The 22,812-nt window shown below is 49.4% G+C and overlaps 1 protein-coding gene and 1 pseudogene across 1 annotated transcript in view; one reads left to right on the top strand and one right to left on the bottom strand.

Annotated features, from left to right (window-relative positions):
- CDRT4 (CMT1A duplicated region transcript 4) overlaps positions 1 to 22,812 on the top strand; it is an 84,259-nt gene that overhangs the window by 42,459 nt on the left and 18,988 nt on the right. The window lies entirely within an intron of this gene.
- LOC115856177 (DDB1- and CUL4-associated factor 16-like) lies at positions 15,176 to 15,809 on the bottom strand (annotated as a pseudogene).

Below are 22,812 nucleotides of genomic sequence, written 5' to 3'. Positions count from 1 at the left end.
ACCAGGGAAGCCCTATTTTCTGTCTCTATGGAGTGATCTATTCTGGATGTTTCATATAAATGGAATCATACTGTCACCAAACCCCAGTCCGGCTGCTCGCCGCTCGAAAGCCAATTAAGAGGCCACGTCGGTGGAAAGGAAAGTCTGCTTTATTTCAGAGGCCAGCCACCAGTGGGGGGAGGGCGAACGCCTGTCTAAAGGCTGACTGCCCCACCCCTGAGCAGTCAGTGCTCACAAACAGTCCTCAACATCAGACACACATCAGAACCAATTGGCAAAAAGGCCCAGATAACACTTAGCGCTCACAAATGGGAAGGTTGCCCCGGTGCACGCGGGTGGACTTTCCCAGCCTTGGAGCTCATCAGCTCGTCCCAAACGCACGTTTTATTTCCACCAACCAAAAGCGAAAGTCGGAAGCCAGTGCCCAGCAGGGGAGAAACAGGGAGGAACCCCGAAACAAATGCTTTGGGCAGCTGCCGGGAACATCCCCTGAAATCCCCCCCTCGGGGCTGGCTAGCCACAAGCAGCGGGCTCGTCGCGGCTTACCCTGGCGTGTTTGCTGTAGCTGGTGGCTCTACTCTGGGAGACCCAGGGAAGCCAGATGCCGTGAGAGCACAGCCCCACTTCGGGCGCCAAAAATCTGTTCCCGAACCCAGGTCCAGCTGCTCGATGCTCGGAGGCCAGTTCTCGAGAGACAAGTGTTGGTAGGTAAGGAAAGGTTGCTTTATTTCGGAGGCCAGCAACCGGGGGGCGGCGGGGAGGGCGGATGCCTGTCCAAAGGCCGACTCCCCCTCTGACAATCAGGGGGCAAGAGCTTTTATGGACAGAGGGAGGGGGCTGCCTGCAGAAACAGTGCAGTCAGCTCTGACAGTCACCTTGAAGTTGGTCATCGGTGGTCTGACCAGCGTCATCTCGAGTGTTGCAGGTACAGTTAATCTTCAGTTCCAGGGTCGGTTTGTTTCCATTTCCTTGAGGCCAGTTCTCGGAATTGTGGCAGCTTATGTCATGGCTACAGCCTGATCATCATGTGGTTAACTTCTTCCACCTGCTGGGGTTTCAGTATCTATAAGGCAGCTCCCAGGACATGGCTCAGAATATTATCTGTAACCCTTAAGGAGGAACTAAAGGTCCTTGACTTTGCTTAATGACTAAACTATTATTATTTGGTCTCCTTTGACCGTTTTCCTTTGTTTCTGCATTTTCTCACTTCTCTGATTAAACTTATTCTTTGGCTAAAGCTTTTCCACAGACTAAAGGCAGGCTGAGGACATGGGGGCACAAGGACCATAGCGTCCTGCTCTGTTTCAATACCATATGGTGTCTTTTGTGACTGCCTACTGTCACTTAGCCTAACGTTTTCAAGGTTTATCTACGTAGCAGCTCTTTTTCTTGAGAAGAACCTGTGGGTCAGGTGAGACATGATGAAAATGATTCCCTGTTATGACTTTTATCGGGGTAGGGAGCAAACTTTGCATGTCGTAGTTGCCCCATAAAGTGTTATTGTATTAATTTAGGTGGATTTCAGCTAAGGTGCTAGGCGCCCAATCTCCCAGTAGGATTGGGACACACGCCTTCTGTTCTAAAATAAAGTGTTGGTTAAGCAAGTTGATTCTGGAGCCAAAATGCCTGGGTTCAAGTCCTAGCTCTGCTCGCCACCCAAATGGTCATTCTGTGACCTACCACAGGTTATTCAACCTTTCTCAGACTCAAGTTTCCTCATCTGAAAAAGCCTACTTTCTAGGCTGGCTTTGAGGACCCAGTGAGAAAATAGTTGTAAAGCTCTTGGCCTATTGCCTGGACCCTGATAAGCCCTCAATAAAGGCTGACAATAATTGTCATTAAGTTTTCAAAGACCTACAGTCTGATAGGCACGTGAACGCCTGTAGTACAATGTAAGTTCCCCGAAAGACGTATGATCAAAGGGCCACGGGCCCAGTGGAGGGAACAGTCAGTTCTAGGTGGGGAAGGGACAGGTAGAAGGGGAGGGGAGGCAATTTTGAGGATGGCAACCTGGAGTCAAGGCCCAGACCTGGTCGACACACAGATATTTTAGGGTCGCTGTTGTGAGTTTTGTTTTTTTTTTAATTAATTAATTAATTTATTTTTGGCTGCATTGGGTCTTTGTTGCTGCGCACGGGCTTTCTCTAGTTACAGCGAGCGGGGGCTACTCTTTGTTGTGGTGTGCGGGCTTCTCATTGCGGTGGCTTCTCTTGCTGTGGCACGCGGGCTCAGTAGTTGTGGCTCGCAGGCTCTAGAGCGCAGGCTCAGTAGTTGTGGTTCACGGGCTTAGTTGCTCCGCGGCATGTGGGATCTTCCTGGACCAGGGTTCAAACCCACGTCCCCTGCATTGGCAGGCAGATTCTTAACCACTGCACCACCAGGGAAGCCCCGCTGTTGTGTCTTAACGATTTTCAAATTCAACATCTTTAGGCAGGCCGTCATCCCCATCACTCCTTAGTGAATTAAGCTCATTTTTGGGGGGCATTTCTGTTTCCAGCCTGTTCATCAAGGACCCTAGGTTCTGGTCCCCACCGTGGGAGATGGCCTTTGACCTGGAACTTAAAGGTTGTTTCTGAATTAGCCAGACAGGGAGCAAAAGCGGGGGCCGGTGGGGAGATGGGGATTTCTTATGTCCTTGCCTCCAGGCCTACAACCATACCGGTGATTAGTGGCACCCTTTCCCATGCTTCATCTTACAATGAGTTTGTCCACGATGACAGGGCTGTGCAGGCGAATGGTGAAACAAACGACAGAATGAAGAGTCAGTTTCCCGTCTCCCATCTTCCCCCCTTCAGTTGCAGCTGGAATTTTGTGGCATGCCAGAGACAAATCTTCTGTGCATATGTAAGCCCTTAAATGTATATTCATCCCCCTTCTTCCCTTTAGTTCTTCACAAGGGCAGCCTTCTGAAAATATTTTTAATCAAATGTGAAAACAAAAACAAGGCTCAGAACCACATGGTTTTGTTTCCGTTTTCACTTTTATTACAGGATTTTCTCAAAGGTACACTTCAGTGAGAGACGCAAGTACAGGGACCCCTCACGTACCCATCACCCAGCTTCAGCGATTATCCACTTCTGCCCACCTTTTTCATTTTTAACCTACTTTCTTTGGTTTCCCTTAGGGTGATAGTATTTGCCATTTTTACTTAAATACTTACTGTGATCATTGTATATATAGATTTGCCTCATTCATTTAAATAGAGACATAGAATTTCCATTATGGGGATGTTCCATATTTTAATCCACGCCCCCTCAATCAGCATTTAGGTTGTTTCCAGACTCTTGACATTATGAACAATGTTCCCAGATGCATTGTTGTGGGCCATTATGCTACTATTTGAGGTACTCGTTCTCCTGCCTGGGCTGTTAGTAGAATTAGTATTTCCCACCAATAGCTGCAAGTTCTGTCTGTGTCTGTTAGAAGCTCATATAATTCATTTCTATGTGTCTTGATATGTTAAAATGTTGTGTGCTTGTCTTTAATTTAGAAAATGTTTATCAAGCACCTACTGTACACCCATGTGGGCTCTGGAGACGTGAGCATGACAGGGACACAAACCCTGAATTCAAGGAGCACATAGTTCAGTGAACTATCACATGGCATTTTTGCCTTTTTCCCCCACTTGAGATGTGTCATATCAGCTAGGATCAGGTTCAACTGTGAGTGGCAGAAAATCCCAATAGTGGCTTAAACCAGATAGTAGTTCATTTCAGTCTCATGTAAAAACCTGGGTGTAGGAAGTCCAGCGTGGGAGTGGCCCTCCACAGTGTCAAGAACTTGAGCTCTTTATCTTGTTCTTCTGTATGTGGCTTCTGTTCCCAAAGTCATCATATGGTATAAAATGGTTGCTCTAGCTCCAGCCATCAGGACTGCATTCCAGGCAGCAGGAAGGAGGAAAAAAAAGGATAAAGGTACAGTCCCTCTCTTTAGGGACCTCTCTGGAATGTCGCACATACCACTTCCACTTACATTTTTCGGGCCAGAACGTAGTGTTATGGCCATCTAGTTGCAAAAGCGGTTGGGAAATGTAGTCTTTATTTGTGGTGGATGTGAACTCAGATACAGATTAGATATAAATATCGCACTGGTTTGTGAACAGGGTGCTTGAGGGCTAACAGTATGCCTGAAGGGAGATCAAGGAAGTCTTCCTAGAGGAGGTGACAATGGAGCTGGCCCAAGATAGGCAATGTTTTCTTTCTATGAGATTTAAGAGAAAAAAGCTGGGACTTAAAGGGGAAAGTCAATTTAAAAAATTGAAACGGTTTCCGAACCTTTTTCATTTTCTCAGAAATTCTGTATAAAGTCCTTAGCAAGAGTTATTGGCCTCACTCAGAGATTATTTGTTGGATGGATGCGTGAACGAGTCAATGGAACGTGTGTGTGATTCCTAGGGTTGTGAAGTAGTTACTCTGGCAGACTTTATTTTCTGAAGACGGTCACAATAATACCCCTACCTCACGTGCTCTTCTGCAACTTGTTCTTGTCACTCCATCAGAAGATGTGGTTTGTTTTGCCCCCCCGCCCCGCTGAGTCTGGCTAAGTGCTGTGACCCCTTTGACCAATAGCATCTGGAAGAAATGATGCCTTGCTGGTTCCAGTAGCAGCCCTTAACTGGCCTTGAGGTTTCCACTTCTTTCCTCCACGTGAGAGGTGTGGCCACCCCGAGGCCGCCCCGCTGAGTCTGGCTAAGTGCTGTGACCCCTTTGACCAATAGCATCTGGAAGAAATGATGCCTTGCTGGTTCCAGTAGCAGCCCTTAACTGGCCTTGAGGTTTCCACTTCTTTCCTCCACGTGAGAGGTGTGGCCACCCCGAGGCCGCCCTGCTGCTGAGGGGCCCAGACCACATGGAGAGGCCTGGAGGATGGGGCACCATGGTGGGGAGAGAGAGAGAGACCAAGGAGCATCAGATGCCAGCGTGTAATAAAGAAGTTGTGTTGGAAATGGATCCTCCAGTCCCGCTGCCCTGGCTGATGCCACGTGGATCAGAGATGGACTGACCAGCCAAGTCCTTCCCGAATTCCAGACCCATAAGAGCTTAAGTGAAATAAGCATGGTTTTGAGCACAGCACTGGATCTCTGTAAATCTACCTTGGGGTACTATCTTATGGGGTCTGCAGGCTGTCCCTGGGCGGGGCTTTGCGGGAAGGTCCTGCATAGAACATTTGGAGGGGTGAGGACAGGTGCACAAACAGCAGTGGGAGTGAGTCTCCATGCAGCCTCTGACAACCGACCCCACCAGAGGAAGAGGGCTCCTTAGGGAAATTGCTTATCTCATGTTGTAGATGAGCCTGGGGCAGCTTGTTGTCAAAATAGCAAGGAAGCTATCAAAGACCTCGAGGGTCATGTCAAAAGGACTCAGGAACCAGCGTGAAAAGGTTCTGACTGGCTGGAGGAGGGATACTTGAACATCCCTAAGAATAAGAGCTGTAATGGATTGAAACAATTCAAATATATTTAAGCCCATGAATTCATTGCAAAACCCCATAACCCTAGTCACTTTTGGGTCATGCAAAGCACCCAGGTTATTATTTTGAAAACTGATAGGGACTTCCCTGGCAGTCCCAGTGGTTAGGACTCGGTGCTTTCATTGCAGGGGGCACGGGTTCGATCCCTGGTCAGGGAACTAAGGTCCCACAAGCCTCGTGGCACGGCCAAAAAAGAAAAGAAAAGAAAACTGATAAGGGGAAACAATCCAGGATTTGTCCTGCTTTTCCCATGAACTGCGTCTCAGTAGCCAACGAGTCGGCGAGAAGTGTCTCCTTATAGAAGATCTCTGGATGAAAAAGGAAGAAGAAATGCTAGAATTAGAATATTACCCGTTGAAACTGCCCGTGAAGTAACTCTTCTAGTCATGGATCATCCACAGCTGCTAACATCACAAAAGGAGACACGGCAGAGTAGACGACACGCCTGCTGATGCTTACAACACCGATTCTGGAAAAGCAAAACTGGACCTGGTCAAGGCTCTCGATCTTACAGCCAGTTCATAGGGGACAGAGGAACACATAGTTCAAGGACACCATGGGGATGTAATCAGCACAGTCCAGACCGTGGGAGTCTCAGTTCCTTCTACACACAAGGAACCAAAGTTTTTATTGTACAAGCCTGTACAATCAAAGAGACTTAAGAGGTGGATGGACCGATTGCAGCCCCCAGGCCTTGTCTGGGTTTGCCGTGACCCCTCAATGGCCTTGTGCTCCTCAGGACATCCTTCCAGCTGGGCTCCAGCTGTCGGTCCCAGGCCTTTCTTTCCCTTCTCTTGGCGTTCCCGAGACAACTGGGTTGGCCCAGGTCCTCTCTTTGTTCCAGGCCAGGCCACAGGTCAGAGGCCAGGCAGTGGACCGCCTGCTGGGATCGTCTGTCCATCTTTGACTTACTCAAGTGGAGGTGCAGGGCCACGGGGGACCCTCGTAGGGAGGGGTGACTTGTGCTGGTGTTTAGCACCTGGAAGGCAACTTGAGGACCCAGAGAGAGGTTTGATCAACTTCTGACCCAAAGCACTGATTTTCTTCTCATTTTTCTTAGAAAGTCTGAGTGCCAAAGAGACATGTCTGAGTCTGTGTAGCCAGTGATTTGGGAAGGGGGAGGGAAAGAGGAAGGCCTGCAGGAGAGGTGGGAGCTAGGGGTCCGGGCAGTGCCCCCCATGGATTTCGAGTGGGACCTCACGATGAGTTGACGCAGATAGTCGCCTGGGCTTCCCCTTCTCGGTGGCGTATGTTCTGGAGTCTGTTCTCATACTTACAGAGCGTGTGTCCACGGAAAACTCACTCACTGTCTCTGTGCCTCAGTGCCTTCACTTGTCAAATTAAAGTAGCGGAACCTACCTGTCAGGCCATGGAGGAGACTTTGAACATCAGATCGGTGAATGTGTGGGAAGTTGAGGACAGTCCCTGGCACGGGGGGTTGTGCACGGGGGACCCGGAGCCAGCTCCTGACCCCCGGGTGCCCTAAGTCATTGTGCCCTCGGTGAAGGGAAGGGCTGGGCTCAGCACCTGCAGAGGCTGGTCGGGTTCACCAGGGACCCTGGAAGCCCTGGGGCGTCTGGGCTGGTTGGCACCGGGAGGCCCAGGGCTCGCCCAGCACCCTGCCTTGGCTGGCTGGTCCCTCGGAGGTGACAGCAGCTGGGGGAGAAGCCCAGAGGCACAGCGTGCTGACTCTCGGGGAATTTGCTGCCCACAGAGGAGAGAAAAATGCACCTCTCCAAAGCCGACAATCAAAGGCCCGGCAGGCCTGTAGGAGGAAAGTAACTCGGGCCGTGGATTCTCTTTGTGAGATTTGGAGCCTCGCCATGAACGACGTAGACGCGGGTGTGGTTAGCATCATGGCCTCCCCTGTGTGCTGGCAGGTGGCGGGGCTGATGTCACTCTCCGAAGGCTCTTTAACTGGCTCCCAGCTGGGCCCTGGGCCCTGTCACCTGCAGCGCTAGGCCTGTGAAGAGCTCAGAGAGCCACTTCAAGCTGTGGAAGCCTTTATGGGCTGTGTCTTTGGAGGTTCTTGTGAAACCGTGGTCACCTGCCACCCCCAACACTGCAAACCTACCGCTGCCCCTGGCCTTTGCACACGAAGGTGTCCACAGTCTCCGTAGACCCGCCGGGAGAGAGGGTGGAGCTTCTCAGAGCTCATCTCCTTCCTTGCCCGTGCAGACCCTGCAGTGTGCCCTCACAGCCAGGCCCTGCAGGCTCCATCTCTTATTAATGCCCTTCATGGTGCCCGCGGAGAGGTGACAGGCAGGCCCCAGTGACTCGGGGTCCTAGCAGGGGGAAGGATGCCCAGGGAGAGGGATGGGATGTGAAGAACTAGAATCTGGAGAGAGGATGGATAGAGGAAGGCTTTTGGAGAAGGACAGCAACCAGGCTTTGGCTCGTGGGCAGGAGGAAACGTGGGTCTGTGCCGCAGAACACTTGGGTGTGCGTTTTCCTGCCACTAAGTGATGATGCTGTGACACAGAGAGACACGTCTGCCTCCTTCCTGGTCCTGGGCTTTCCCCAGCACGTGCCAGAGAACCCTGGAGACAACAGGACGTTGCTGACCATCGTGAGGGAGATGAAGCGCTTGATTGGGTGCAGAGAGGCCAGAGGACACTGGATTCCTGGCTGGGCAGGTCGCAGGCAGGGACAGAGCCGTGGGGGGATGGAGAAGAGTGGATACTGGGAGAGGCATTTGGGAGGGGCTACCTGGGGCGTGATGACTCTGCAGCAGAGAAGTCCAGCCTGGCTCTCAGATGGGTCCCAAGCTGACACCCACAATTACACTGCTCTGTGCCGGGTCCTCCTGGAATCGTGGGGAATTTTCCAGAGTTGGGGTCTCAGGTGAGGTGGGAATTTACACGTTGAACATTCCTTAGAGAAACATGGACATGTCACTGGAGTGGAGGAGACGGGCTGATTCCCATCAGCTTCTGGTGACAGCAATTCTCTGCTGTTCATCCAAAGAGCATCTTATTTCCAAAGAAATAGGCTTATTTCTGCTGAAAGGAGCTTGTTGGAGAGGTGAATTCTTGGGCCTCACCCCAGATCTACTGAATCAGAAACTCTGGGGTGGGACCCGGCAAGCCGAGTCTCAACAGACCTTCCAGGTGACCACACGGAGGCAGGTGACAACTGCTCTCCAGCTGGCTGGGTCTGGCGCAGAGTAAGGTTTTGTATTTGCTCCTCTGGGGGCAGAGACCCAAGTGAGGTCGTGCACACGGTACCTGGGCTAACCCTGGAGCTGGCTGAGCTCCCTGGGGAAGAAGAGAAGAGGACAGAACACTCCAGGGCAGGGAGCACGGCAAGTGCTGATGTCACAACGCCCCATTTACTCTGATTCCAGGCTCCTGGACCACCTGGGGGCAGCAGAGAGAGGATGGCTGGCGGCAGCAAATAGAGGACCGAGGGGGGAGGGGGGGATCCAGGACCGGGGGACGTTTGCGGGGGAGAAATAAGCCCTGGGCAGGAGAACTACCAGGATCCTGAAGGAAGTGTGGGGAACCGCAGGAGCCTCTCAGGTAACAGCCGGGTGTGTGTGTGGGTCCTATCTCCCACCTTGGGACGCCAGGTGTCCCAGAGAGGAGAGTCAGGGATGAAGGTGAAAAAAGCACAGACCCAACCGGCCCGAGGCCGAGCCCTCCACATCAGGAGCCTTCCTGGAGCCTCCGCGTTCCTTGCCGGTTCCCGATTGGTCTGGTCGCGCTCCGCCCGCCACACCCGGACTCTTGTAACCCTCCTGAGGTCCGGAGTCTGATTAACTTTGCAGACGACTCGGGCATGTTTTTAAAAACGGTCAGGTGACTCCACAGTGCAGTCAAGGCGACAAGTCTACTTGAGCAGCAAAGCAAACCCAAACAAACACACAAAACATACCCACGTTTCCTCGCTGGAGGTGTGGGGCGGGGCTCCTATCACGTTCGCTCCGGAGCTCAGGACCCAGGAGATGCTCGGCCGGGACTGGGAAAGCATCTCCTTAACTCTCACGGTTAAGAGCCTGTAGGAACCCACAGGGGAGAAGGTTGTTACAGCCACCCGGACAGTAGGTTTTTTAAAAACTGGTGATGAATATTCCAGTTGCTTATTTAAAAATAATTAAGAACAGGAGGAAAAAGGGTCAGTAAATAAACACAACAATCTGTAAACCTTGAGATCAGTGAGGCCACAGTGTAGACGGGCGAGGGGAAGGGGAGCAAGGACTCCTTTCCACGGGAGAGGGGGGCCTGGGCCCACAACCCAGACCCCCACAGAGGCCACCCTCTCTATGCCGGCAGCTCTGGTTCTGCTCTTGTTGAGCTGCGTGGAGTTGGTGAGAGAGAAGCAGAAAGGTGAGGGGCAAGAACGCAGGGGGCCAGAGCCCGGGGTTCAGTTCAGATTCTACCCCGTGTCTGGGAGATGGTCACTGACCAGCCTGGGGTCAGGGAGCTGGTCCTGCACGCCTGACCCTCTGGGTCCCAAGGTCACAGTCTTCCTCCAGGCCTCCACTAGCACTTTGCTCCCTCCTTTTCAGCGGACATTATTTCAGGGGTGTCTTCTGAGCGCTCACAGCTGGGACTTGTGCAGGGTATAAAGATGCTTCCTCCCCGGTTGTGGACGGTCAGGCCCCTATGGCCTGGGTCTGCCCCAGGGCAGTGATTCCAGCGGCCTCTCTTTGCGCTTTTGGTGCTTCCATGAGGGGTCTGGAGCTTTCAGGCTGAGCAAGAGATGGCCCCGGGGGTCCCTCCTCCTCTCTCTGGTCAGAGTGCGGGCCCTAGGCTGTCGTATTGGAATGGATTAGTGTGTGTGTGTCTTTGTGTCTGGTGTGTGTGACTGTGAGTATATGTGTCTGTGCCTGTGTGTTTACGTGTTTGTGTTTCTTTGTGTGTCTTTGTGCCTGGGTATATGTATTTGTATCTGTGTGTGTATTTCTGTGTGCCTCTATGCGCTTGTGTGTCTCTGTGTGTGTATGTGTGTCTCTGTGAATGTATATGCGTGTTTGTACGTCTGTATTTCTGTGTGCGTGCCTATGTGTACATGTTTGTGTGCATCTTTGTGTGTGTGTGTGTCTGTGTGTGCATGTGTATGTGTGTGTGCCTGTGTGTGCATCCCTGTATGGGTGTGTGCCCACCCTCCCACTTTCGAGCCCCTCCGAGGCTGTGCATTCTGTCCTTCCCGCCCGGAGGCTGTCAGTGGGCGCCAGGCCTTGGGGAGTGCTGGGCCTTGGGGAGTGAGGAAGGAGTGGCAGCTGGTACAGGCTGCTCCCTGGGGAGTTTTGGCAGAGAAAAGGAGGAAAATAGAAGTCAGGGAAGCTTGGGGTCAAGAGAAGAATTTTCTAGGGGAGGGGAGACTTGGGGATGTTTGAAAGCAGAAAGGGAGGGACATTTGGAAAATGCTGGTGATGAGAGCAGGGAGTAGGGCCAATGGGCGGGGCGTGCGGAGGGGACGGAACGTGGAAAGTGGACGTCAGCACAGCTGCTCTCCGTCCCGGGCTGGTCACCAAGCACCCAGATTGCTCACACACCCAGCTGCTGTGCTGGTGCTGTTGGGAATGAGCCCTGACCAGCAAAAGGGGCAGGTAGAAGGTGCCAAACACCAAGCCCAGGCCAGGAGCTGCTCTCTGCCTTTAACAGGCTCAGCATCTCATGCGACAAAGATGTATCAGCCTCTCACACCTGAAGGCTTGCCTGGCATGTGGATCTTCACCCCATCCCCATCCCCTCCCCCTCCCCCTCCCCACCTCCATCCCCACCCTTCCCTCCCCCTCCCCCTCCCCTCCCCACCTCCACCCCCACTCCTCCCCTCCCCCTCCCCTCCCCACCTCCACCCCCACTCCTCCCCTCCCCCTCCCCTCCCCACCTCCATCCCCACTCCTCCCTCCCCCTCCCCTCCCCACCTCCATCCCCTCCCCTCCCCTCCCCACCTCCATCCCCACCCCTCCCCACCTCCACCCCACCCCCTCCACTCCCCCTCCCCACCTCCATCCCCACCCCTCCCCCTCCCTCTCCCCACCCATCCCCCTCCATCCCCACCCCCATCCCCATCCCCATGCCCATCCACATCCTCACTTCACTAGAGAAAAATGAGGCCAAGAGAGGTTGGTAACTTGCCCAAAGTTACACAGCTGGTAAATGACAGAACCAGGACTGGAGCCCAGCGCCATCTGACTCCAGTGTTCAAGCTCTGGACGCCTCTGTAGCATTGGGTTCCTGGTCTCTGGTCCCCCTCTGACCTCTGGCTCTGTTGCCTGCTTGATCTTCTAATATTGCTTTGCCTGCTCCTGAGTTGGCCCTTCACTGTTGAAACCTCAGCCAGCCTGTGTGCCAGTTCAGATTTTCCCACCAGCTACTGGCCCCTGTTTCTTCCCCAGGACCTCAGGCGACGTCCCCAGTCCCTGTTTTCCTCAGGACACCACATTTCTGGTGACGGGACAGACAGACATGCGGGAAGACAGGAGGGTGCTGGTGACAAGGCATTTCCAGTTGGATCGGGCCAGTGTCATGCCTCGTGGCCCCTGGTAAATGTGTGGTGGGGAGTGGGCTGCAGAGAGAGAAACTGGGGAGCCGAACCCAGAGCTCACAGGGCTTGGCGCTGTGGGGAAGGTGCTGGGAAATCAAGGAGAAAGGAAGGACGGGTTGCCAACTGGCGGGGAGCACGTGGTTGAAACCAGACGTCAGGAATGTGGAGCAGGTCAGGCCGGCTGCCTGGCAAACACTTGGCCCACTTTGATTTTCAACTTTCATTGTTTATTTCTAGCATAAATGTTTATTCCACCTTTGTAATTCTCAAGGTTTTTAGGAACATGGGAAAGAATGACTTTGTCCTGGGTTTTGACACTTAGTTTTGGCTATGGAGAGACAAGACCCAATTAGCTAATTACAGCCTAAAAGTCACTGGCTGGTGGCCAGGGCTTCTCTGAGGGGGAGGCTGCCTACAGGATGTCTCCAGGCTCTGCGTTCTTCTCCAGCCACCCCGGCTCACCGAGACCCTGACCCTCCCTGACCCTCCCCGACCCCATGGCCCTCTGGTTTTTCCACCACACCTGATCCTTTTTTTCTTCATCCCACACCCTTCTTCCCAAGTCTCCTCTCTGATGCTAAAGAGACTCCCTCCCCCACATCCAGACCCACCCCAGACTGGTGGCCTTACCACCAGTGGCGGGGTTGTGGGTGACACCCAGTTAGTCTCCACAATCCTCCGTTTCCCCTTTCCCTTTCAGCTTTTGCTCCAGTCCTGCCCACCCTCCCTACTCCTTTTTCTAGCCCTGCCATCCTTATATCTTTAAAGCATTTTTTAAAAATTGAGATGTATCAATACATCAAGTGCACTGAGGCATACATTTTTTATCTTTGTGATGTTTCAAAAGTGGATGCCTGGCAACGACCGTCCACATCAGGAAGTAGGACAGTGCCACCCCCAGGAGCTCCCCTCCAGCCCCCTCCCATCACTTCCGTCTTCTTTAATCCTTAGAGGTAACTGCTCTCTCGAATTTATGGTAATCAATTATACCCGTGCTTTACGCTGGGGAAGTGTATTCCTAAACACTATTTTGCCGCTTTTTTTTTTAATTGCAGTATAGTTCATTTACAATGTTGTGTTAATTTCTGCTGTACAGCAAAGTGATTCAGTTATACACATATAGACATTCTTTTTCATATTCTTTTTTTTTTTTTGCATGTACAAAGCTGTTGGTTTATTCAGCAGGGAAGCTGAAGAAAGGCTTCCTTTGGGAATGAACAGCAAAAATGTGTTCATGAACAAGGCACTTTTACACACACACACACAAAGGAACATATTATGGTTACATAAGCATCAACATATTTTAATTTTTAGACCCTGCTACCTCTTCCCACCTTCCCCTAAAAGAAAGAAAGAAAGAAAGAAAGAAAGAAAGAGGTTTTTGTAACATTTTAAAAACCAACTTCATAGGACATCTACAAAGGAACAGTTACTGATACATTCAGTTACACTAACATTAGATGGTTTCAGTTCAGTAACAATTTTCCATTAACAAATATTTTTTTCTATCCACTACAATTCTCTCCTTTTTCCTCAAGAGGAGACCACTAAGGTTCAGCAGAAACTACTCATTAGGTTATAAACATTCTTCTCTCTCCTTAAAGTTGCTATACATTTATAGAATTTGTGATTCCATTAATGCTTCATTTTTTTTTTTTTTTTTTTTTTTTTTTTTGCGGTACGCGGGCCTCTCACTGTTTGGCCTCTCCCGTTGTGGAGCACAGGCTCCGGACGCGCAGACTCAGCGGCCATGGCTCCCGGGCCCAGCCGCTCCGCGGCACGCGGGATCCTCCCGGATCGGGGCACGGACCCGTATCCCCTGCATCGGCAGGCGGACTCGCAACCACTGCGCCACCAGGGAAGCCCCAATGCTTCAAGTTTTTGATGCCACAGTGTATACAGCACTTAATTATGGAGAATAGGAAAAAGCAAAACTAAAATAAGGAAGGATATGTGATATATCTTTAACAATCTGTTTTCTGATTCCCTTTAGAGGCCCAGTTAACCAGGATCACACAAAGGTTTCACTCTTTATTGCAGGTGTGTGAAAAGACTTACTGGTCTCATGCATTTTATGTATGTTGATCTCTATGTTTTGACTCATCCAAATAAACACAGCAAGACTCATTTACAAGGATACATATGCTTTCTATTCAGCCAGAAAAGAAAAATCTACAGCTAGATGTAGAAAAGCAATGATGCTAAAAAACCTCTTCAACTTCAGACTGTATTAGGCTGAGATTTTCTGTAGTAAGTTTCTTTAAAGTTAGAAGTGTTCCTGAAAAGTTTGCAATGGATGTGGAAAGTACATGAAGTACTGCTCCAGGAAGCATCATACAGATGAAATACTTTAATCCACTAGCATAAATGCTCTCTTAGTTTTTTCCCATTGGTCTTTGGAATGGGTTTTATTTGCTCTTGACTAAGGTCTGGATGCCAAGATGCAGGAAAGATATTCCCTACAGAACAGGTGTCTGTTTAATCCCCAGGTATGATCTTATAAGCCAGGTTAGCTAGAGACAGACTGGTGGGAGCCTATAAAATGTTTATGCTATAAATGCAGGTCCCATAATAGGTCTGGGGTAGTGTAGGCTACTACTGCACTCCCTCCCCCCAAAATAGGAACTCCTAAAAGGTGCCTGCCATAGGTAGGTCTACCAATATAAAAACTGGGAGATAGATCCATATTCCCACCATTTTTTAAATCTGGTTATTCAATTTAATTCAACTACCTCCCTAGAAATGAATATCAGAGAAAAGTATGCTCAGAAAGGTATTACTGGGAGTAGCTAACTCATCACTTTCCACAATGGCTGTTCTGAAGGTTGGGTAACAAATAGGGTAGTGGCCTCCTTTTCCTTCCCATTAATAATTAGGTATCTAGTTAAGTCCATTAGATAGGCAGAGTAAATTGTGGGGAGCACTGAGTGTGGAGAATAGTCAACTTATCTCATATAATAAGGTCCCTTTTGACTAATTCTCTACTGAAGTTCTCATTTTAGGTCTTCCAAAGGGAATGCTCACAGCGAACATCTCCTGTAGTTGAGTTACAGGACCCTGGGGTATTATATTCAGTACTTGATCGTATTTTGACATATCAGGACAGGGCATAGTTTGGTCGGGAAGACGTTAGTTTCTCGACTGCGGGCTGTGGAACTGCCTTCCTTTCTCAACTGGCAACGCAAGAGATAGGAGAAGGAACGGTGCATCTTTATCGTGACGCAGTTAGGAGTCGGTTAACTGCCTTTTGGAACTCAGTGTAGGAGTAGTGTGGATGGGTTCAGGGCGGGTTGTGTCCTTAACTGTTTTAGTTAACCAGCCACAGCAACAACCAGAAACACACGAGTTAGGAATTTGTTTTAGGGACTCAGGTATGGGAGTGGCTGTACTCAGTGTTTGGCTTAACTGTTCGGTGGCAAAGCACGGTACTCCATTGAGAGTGGCGCGATCTCTAGAAAGCCGGCTGGGACTCATAAGGGGCTTTTGCAAAGGTGGGACTCCACAAGAGCCTGGAGGAGGCCACTCAGGAATTGGTTCCAGTTTGGGTCTCTCGAAGTATATGGACTGGTGTGCTAGCATCCAAGAGTTTAGCATGATACAACCAGGAATTAGGATTTAAAGGTTCCCAAGTTGTAGGATATTTTAAAAGGCACTTAACCTGCCAGGCAAGACTCTCAAGAGGTGTTAGGTTGGGCACCACAGGGTCCTCTTCTTCAGAGGAATCCCACTCTTCCCCAGAACTCTCATTTAGGTAGTTAGCGTGTGTTCAGCGTTTTCTTAGCGTTTTCTTCTTCCTCACTTTCTGATTCTGATAAGGGGTCAGGAGAGGGATTTCTAGGACCCATTAGAACAGAACAATGGGATAGAAAAAAAGGTACCAGAAAAAGGTACCAGTATAAGCCAGTAAAACACTAACACTGGCAAACAGAAGCAGAAGATGAGAAATCCTTTCAATAGGATTCATTTGTCTGTTTCTCAGTCTGTTACACACACACAGTATGCCTCTGGCTCGCACCACTGTGCAGTTCTTCAAGATTATGCTGTATGTTCTTCACTTACAAAGAAGGCAGCTCACTTCTCAGGACCAGTTCAGTGTGTAAAAGTTAGTCACTTATCAGTGGCACAGGTCAGAGTCTCTCCTTCAAATGCTGGCTACCCAAGAAGAGAAGGGGTCCTCATCTAGGCAAGCTGATTTTCTTAGCATGGTCTCAACTGGTTGTGAAATTATGAAGAGACACTTTGTGTACTCTTTTTTGTTGGCAGGGATATTATATCTCTTTGGTAATGAAAAGAAACTCAGTGGTCGCCTTCTTTTTCTGCTGGTGCAGCAACTTTTGTGCAGGGGGATGGTGGGACGAGTTGTCAAGGATCTGTCTGGTGTGCACAGATCCAATGTTTTCCATAGGTAGTGCAAATGCCCTTGGAAACTGGTGACTTAATTGTTGCACTATCTGGAAAGGTAGGCTTAACCTGTGAATGAGAAGACCAAGGAGGATCCTTTCTTCTTCCTTGCCTCACTCCCAGCTGCAAGACCTGACTAAGCCTAGCGCCACCAGCTGTTCCGACAGTCGCTCCTCCGCAAGGCTCGCATTCCCCATAGTCTTTTCCGTTGTGGTTTATCGCAGGATATTGAATACAGTTCCCTGTGCTCTACAGTAGGACCTCGTTGTTTATCCATTCTATATATAATAGTTTGCATCTGCTAATCCCATACTCCCAATCCATCCCTCCCCACCCCGTCCTCCCCCTTGGCAACCACAGGTCTGTTCTCTATGTCTGTGAGTCTGTTTCTGTTCTGTAGATAAGTTCATTTGTGTCATATTTGAGATTCCACATATAAGTGATATCATATGGTATTTGCCTTTCTCTTTCTGACTTACTTCGCTTTGTATGATGACCTGGCTCCATCCATGTTGCTGCAAAGGACATTATTTCATTCTTTTTTTATGGCTGAGTAGTATTCCATTATATATATATATATATATACCACATAGTGTTTATCCATTCTTCTGTCGATGGACATTTAGGTTGCTTCCGTGTCTTGGCTGTTGTAAATAGTGCTGCAGTAAACATTGGGGTGTATGTACCTTTTTGAATTAGAGTCTTCTCCAGGTTTATGCCCAGGAGTGGGATTGCTGGATCATGTGTATTTTGCCTGCTTTTTGAACTTGATGTAAATGGACTTATACTACATATACTCATGGGTGCCTGGCTTCTTTCAGTATTTTGTTTGTGAGATTCTGGCGTGTGGTTGCACACAGGTGTAGCTTGTTTATTTCCATTGCTACGCAGTGTTCCATTGAATGAATGCACTGCTGTGTATTTTATCCATCTCACCCTAGATGGATATTTGGTTTATTTCCAGTTTTGGGGTGTATTATAAGTCATGCAGTTATAAATCTTCTTGACTGTGTGTTTTCATGTTACACGGTTCTGAACCTGGGTGTGGAGTTGCCGGGTCAAAGAGTGGGTGTATGTTTGTGTTCAGTAGATGAGGTCCAACTGTTTTCAGATTCATTCCCACTGGCAGTTATGAGCTTCCTCATTGCGCTATGTCTTCTTTCTACTTGTCAGCTGAAAAAGTTTTAGCCATTCATGTGGTGGGGTATAGTGCTATCTCCTGGTGGTTTTAATGTGAATTTACCAGAGGTTGAGTACCTTTTCCTTTGTTTATTTTGCCATTTGGAATATCATCTTTTGTGATATACCTAAAATCTCTTGACCAATTTTCTATTTTTTTGTCTTTTTTTTTTTGGTTAATTATAGGGATTTTTTTAAATTTTAAAATATACTCTGTGTATAAACCCTCTTCTGTCATATGGACTACAAAAGTCTGCTTCCACACCGAGGTTTGACTTTTTATTTTCTTAATGGCATCTTTCAGTGAACAGAAATTCTTAACTTTAAGAAATCTTTTCCTACATTGAGGGCATGAAGATAGTTTCCCATTTTACCTTCTAGAAGTTTTATTGTCTTACTTCTAACATACAGAAGGACAACCCACCTGGAACTGATTTTTGGGTACTGTGAGAGGGTAGGAGTTAAATGTAATGATTTTTCCACATGATTATTCAAGTGATCTAGCAGCAGTTTTGAAAATAATGTTCTTCACTCGCTGCGCTGCAGAGCCATAGAGAAGTGGGTGTTTTCTGAGCTTTCTATTCTATGCCATTTGTCTACTTATCAATTGTGTACCAGTTCTACACTGTCCTAATTATTCTGGCTTTATAAGTTTTGAAACTCAAGCATAATGCATTCTTCAGGTTTGTCCACCTTTGAGATTACCTTCTCTATTCTTAGCTTGCCCTATGTCCATATATTCAGCACATTTTAGAATCAGCTTGTGAGTTTCTGCAGACACTCTTCGATGGGTCGAGATGACATCAAATCTACAACCCAATTTAGGAGAACTGTCATTTTTACAGTGAACATGGCATATCCCTCCATTTATTTAGATTTCTAAACATGTTTTCTCAATAATGTCTACTTCTCTACAGAGAGAACTTGCACATCTTTTGTTGGATTTATCCCTGGATTTGGCATTTCTGAGGCAATTGTAAACAGTATCTTTTTAGTCATTTGTTTCTGGCTGGTATATGGAAATGCAGATGATTTTGGTATGTTGTCCTTGCCTCGAACAAGCTTGCTAAACTCACTAATTCTAATAGTTTATTTGTAGATTCACCTGGGTTTCTACACGTGCAGTCAGAGTCTTCCCTCTGTGTGTGCAGGGGATTTTTCTAGGACCCCTTGTGGTTATCAAAATCCATGATGCTCCAGTTCCTTATGGTTGGCCCGGTATCTGCGAGTTCGGTGTCCGTGGATAGCGGGTGGGAGGCAACTGTACACTAGTTGAGAGCACTGGCTTTAGAATCAGATTGAATCCGAACCTCTTGACAAAGGTAGGGCTTTGAGAGGGTTGCTTGGTGTTTCTGAGGCTCATTTCTCCCCCTACAGAACAGGGACGCTATGTCATAGGTGTACAGCGACGAGGAATGAATGACATGGAGCATGTCCCTCTGGTGGCAGTGCTGGCACTCACGGGCCTCCCTTTACACTTGTTACCCCGGTCCTTGTCCCCACCTTTCCCATGAGCTCCACAGCTCCCCAAATTCTGGCTTTCACCCTGTCCTCTTATGGAGTTGCCCTCAAACTTGCTCCTAGGGTCAACGTCAACATGCTTATTTGGTCCTTGAGTTTCTTGACGTTTCTGTGGCCTCGACATGTCCATCTCTGTGACGTCTTTTTTCTGACACCAAGTGTGTGAGGTTTTGCACACCAAACAGTTCTTCCATCCTCCACCCCCAGCTGGGTGTCCTACAAATGAATTCAATTCAGATGCTGTCTACCTGGAGAGCATCACATCCCACAGACTGAGGGCTCAGCCCCACAAGACTGCTCCCACTTCAGTTCAAGGGGCTGCCTCTACTTCTGACTAACTGGCTATAAATTTGGGGGTTCCCATCACCTCTTCCTTAGGTTTGCTCACAGAACTCAGGAAATGCTTTACTGATGTTCACCAGTTTATTGTAAAGCAGAGGTCCCCAACCCCTGGGCTGTGGACCGGTACTCGTTGGTGCCTTGTTAGCAACTGGCCCACACATCAGGAGGTGAGCGGTGGGCGAGCGAGCGAAGCTTCATCTGCCACTCCCCACCTCTCCCTACCACTCCCCGTCGCTCCCCACCACTCCCCGTTGCTCCCCACTGCTCCCCACCGCTCACCACCACTCCCCACCGCTCCCCGTCACTTCCCACAGCTCCCCGTCACTCCCAACCACTCCCCACCGTGCCCCACCGCTCCCCATTGCTCCCCACCGCTCCCCACCGCTCCCCATCACTTACCATCGCTCACATTACTGCCTGAACCTTCCCCCACCCCGCCTCCAGTGGAAAAATGATCTTCCACGAAACCGGTCCCCAGTGCCAAAAAGGTTGGTGACCACTGTTGTAAAGGATACAGGTCAGATACAGCCAAATGGAAGAGATGGGGGTGACACAGGGGTGCCACCCCCAGCACATGGACTGTTCACAAACCTGGACGCTCCCCGAAACCCATCGTTGAGGGATTTTTACGGTTTTCTTTATGTAGCCACCATCGATGAGCTCACTGGCCATTGGCGATTGAACTCAATCCCCAGCCCCTCTCCCTGCTCTAGGGGCTGGGGGTGGGGTCAAAGTCCTAACCTTCTAAAGACCCCCTTTCTTGCCACCAGCCCCCATCCTGAAGCTATCAAGGGCTCCCCCACTGGCAATCGTATTAGCACACAAAACGCAATGAGCTCCACAGGCTTTAGGAGCTCTGTGCCAGGAACAGGGGACAAGGAGCACATATTGTGTTATTTTACCACAGTCTCCTCAGCAGGTAATTCCTCTTGGCTTCCTGAGGCGGCTCCCCCAGTTCTTCTGCCTGGCCCCCTCTCAGTCTCCTCTTCGCCTCTCATGACTTAAATGCTGATTTTTTTCATGGTTCCCTTCTCATCCCTCTTCTCAACTCACCCTATGAAAATGAGACCTATGACAATCTCTGGCCTCATCTTTTACCAAATCTCTGTGCCTATAACCATGGCTGCCATCTTGGATTCCAGGGTCATCTGGACAGCCGTCCAGTGGGCACGACTACCTGCTTTTTCTATGATGCCCCCAATAAAGATAAGCACCCTTTCCCCAAACCTGCTCTCTTTCTCTTTTGCTTGTCTCCATCACCCAAGTCAGAGACCCGAGCATCTTCCTAGACTCCACTCTCTCCTTCATCCTTATAGTTAGTTGTGGTCACCTTCTGTCCACTTCTGTTCATTCTCACTGCCACGAACTTGCTTCAGTTTCTCATAATTTTTCCCCCAGTTGCTAAATAGCTTATTTACTGATCTCCCTCTGCCAGTCCTGTTGGCCTCCAGTTCATGATCATAGCAAAGCCATAGGAATCTATTATGATATCCCGAGGTGTTATATGTGTATAACTCTCCACGTATCAGGGACTTAACACAATAGATGTTCATTTCTCACTCCTGTAGAATTCAGTTGGGTGTTTTGTGGTCAACTGCCATGTGGTGGTCCAAGGTTTCCTTCTATCTTGTGGCTCTGCGTCTCCTGGGACCTTGGATTGCTTTGCTTCTTAGCCTATGAATGGGGAAAAAAAGGGAATGAAGGGTTACATTGGTGCTTTCCTGGGCCAGGTCTGCACATAGCCAGAACTCAGACATAAGGCTCTACCTTATGATGGATACAAGGTGGGGGAAATAGAGTTCTTGGCTGAGCAACTGATTCCCAGCGTCAGGCTGACACGAAGGACAGGAAGTACAAACTCTTGGTGCACAACCGTAGGTCTCTGCCTCAGGGATCTTTCCGAGCTGATAATGCTTCTCTCTCCTTAAACTCATTCAGCAGATACCATGGTGCCTGCAAGGTGAAGATCTAACTTTGCAGCATGAATATTTTAGGCAGAGGAAACAGGTAGCACAAAGCCCCAGGGTGGGACTCTTCATGGCTTGGCTTCTACCTGTTTACAAACTCACTTCTCCCTGCGACCCTCCCCATCCACCTATGCGCACCCTATGTGTTGGCCAAAGTTTTTGAAGTTCTCTGAGTAGGTCAGGCTCACCTGCTCTCATTCAGCCTGGCTTCCTGCTACTCATCTTTCAAGAGACTGGTATCTGGTGCTGGCGTCAGTCTTACCTTCAGCTAATCTTGGTTTTATACTTTACACTTCAGCAATATTGAAATAGATTTTAACTTTTAGAGTCACATCATGCTACTTCCTGCTTTTACTCACGTTTTCTATTTTTCTTCCCTTGTCTCTGTAATGCCTACATGTTATTCAGAACTAAACTCAGGTGCCATTTCCTCCTAGAAGTCCCTCTGATTCTCTCTTCTCCCAGGTGAGCTGGGTGGTCCTTTCTCAGAGCATCAGCCACGTCTCTACCAGAGCGAGTGGCACACAGCTTCTCACAGAGTACTTTCGTGGTCACCTGGGGCCAGGAAATCATCCAAGCTAGTGATTCTTAAAGAGAGAGACGGGGGGAGAGAGACAGGGAGGGAGAGAGAGAGGGAGAGAGAGAGAGAGGGAGAGAGGGAGAGAGGGAGAGAGAGAGAGAGAGGGAGAGAGAGGGAGAGAAAGAGAGAGGGAGATAGAGAGAGATCTGAGAGGCAGAGGCAGTCCTGGTCGGAGTTTGGGCTTCACTTCCAGGACTCTGTGGAATCCTGGGGGAGGCATGTCTAGGTTGGGGGGTGACATGGGTCCTGCTGCATGGTTTGGGGAGACCACTCAGGCTGCTGGGTGTATAAAGTAAATCGTATGGAGACTAGAGTAGGAGCGGGGAGGCCAGTCAGAGGTCATGAGAGCATCCTGTGGGTGCGGAGGCAGCTGGGAGCCGGTGCCGGCTCCCCAGCGCCCAGGTCTTAGCTCCCCCTTGGAGGACAGACGGCTTTGATCAAGTCCCTGAGCTCCTCTCCCCCAGATGCACCTCCGTGAGAGGGGAGAAGAGTAGCATGTAAGTCCTGCATTTGTTGGGAGGACTCAGTGAGTTAATACGTGTGGAGCACGGGCATCCACGCCGTGAGCTGTTATTCTCATCGTCGTCTTCACTAGGAGGGACGGTGGTAGCAGCAGCTGCAGCAGCACCTATCATCATAGTAGAATGGAGAGGAAATGACGCATTCAGGATACTTCTGCAGGCTGCGTTAACATGACTTGATAGATTGAATCTTGAGGATGAAGGAAAGAGAAAAAAAAAGGCTCATTTTTTGTGAAAATGGTTTGTGGGTGGTGCCCTTAAATGAAATGGGGAAGACCAATGAAGGAGCAGGTTTTGGGGGGTGTGTGTGTGTGTCTGTGTGTGTCTGTGTGTGTGT

The sequence above is a fragment of the Globicephala melas genome, chromosome 20 (genome assembly GCF_963455315.2).
Source record: "Globicephala melas chromosome 20, mGloMel1.2, whole genome shotgun sequence".
Classification (NCBI taxonomy): domain Eukaryota; kingdom Metazoa; phylum Chordata; class Mammalia; order Artiodactyla; family Delphinidae; genus Globicephala; species Globicephala melas.
The sequence above is the reverse complement of the archived record's forward strand: the minus strand, read 5'-3'. Positions and strand labels throughout refer to the sequence as shown.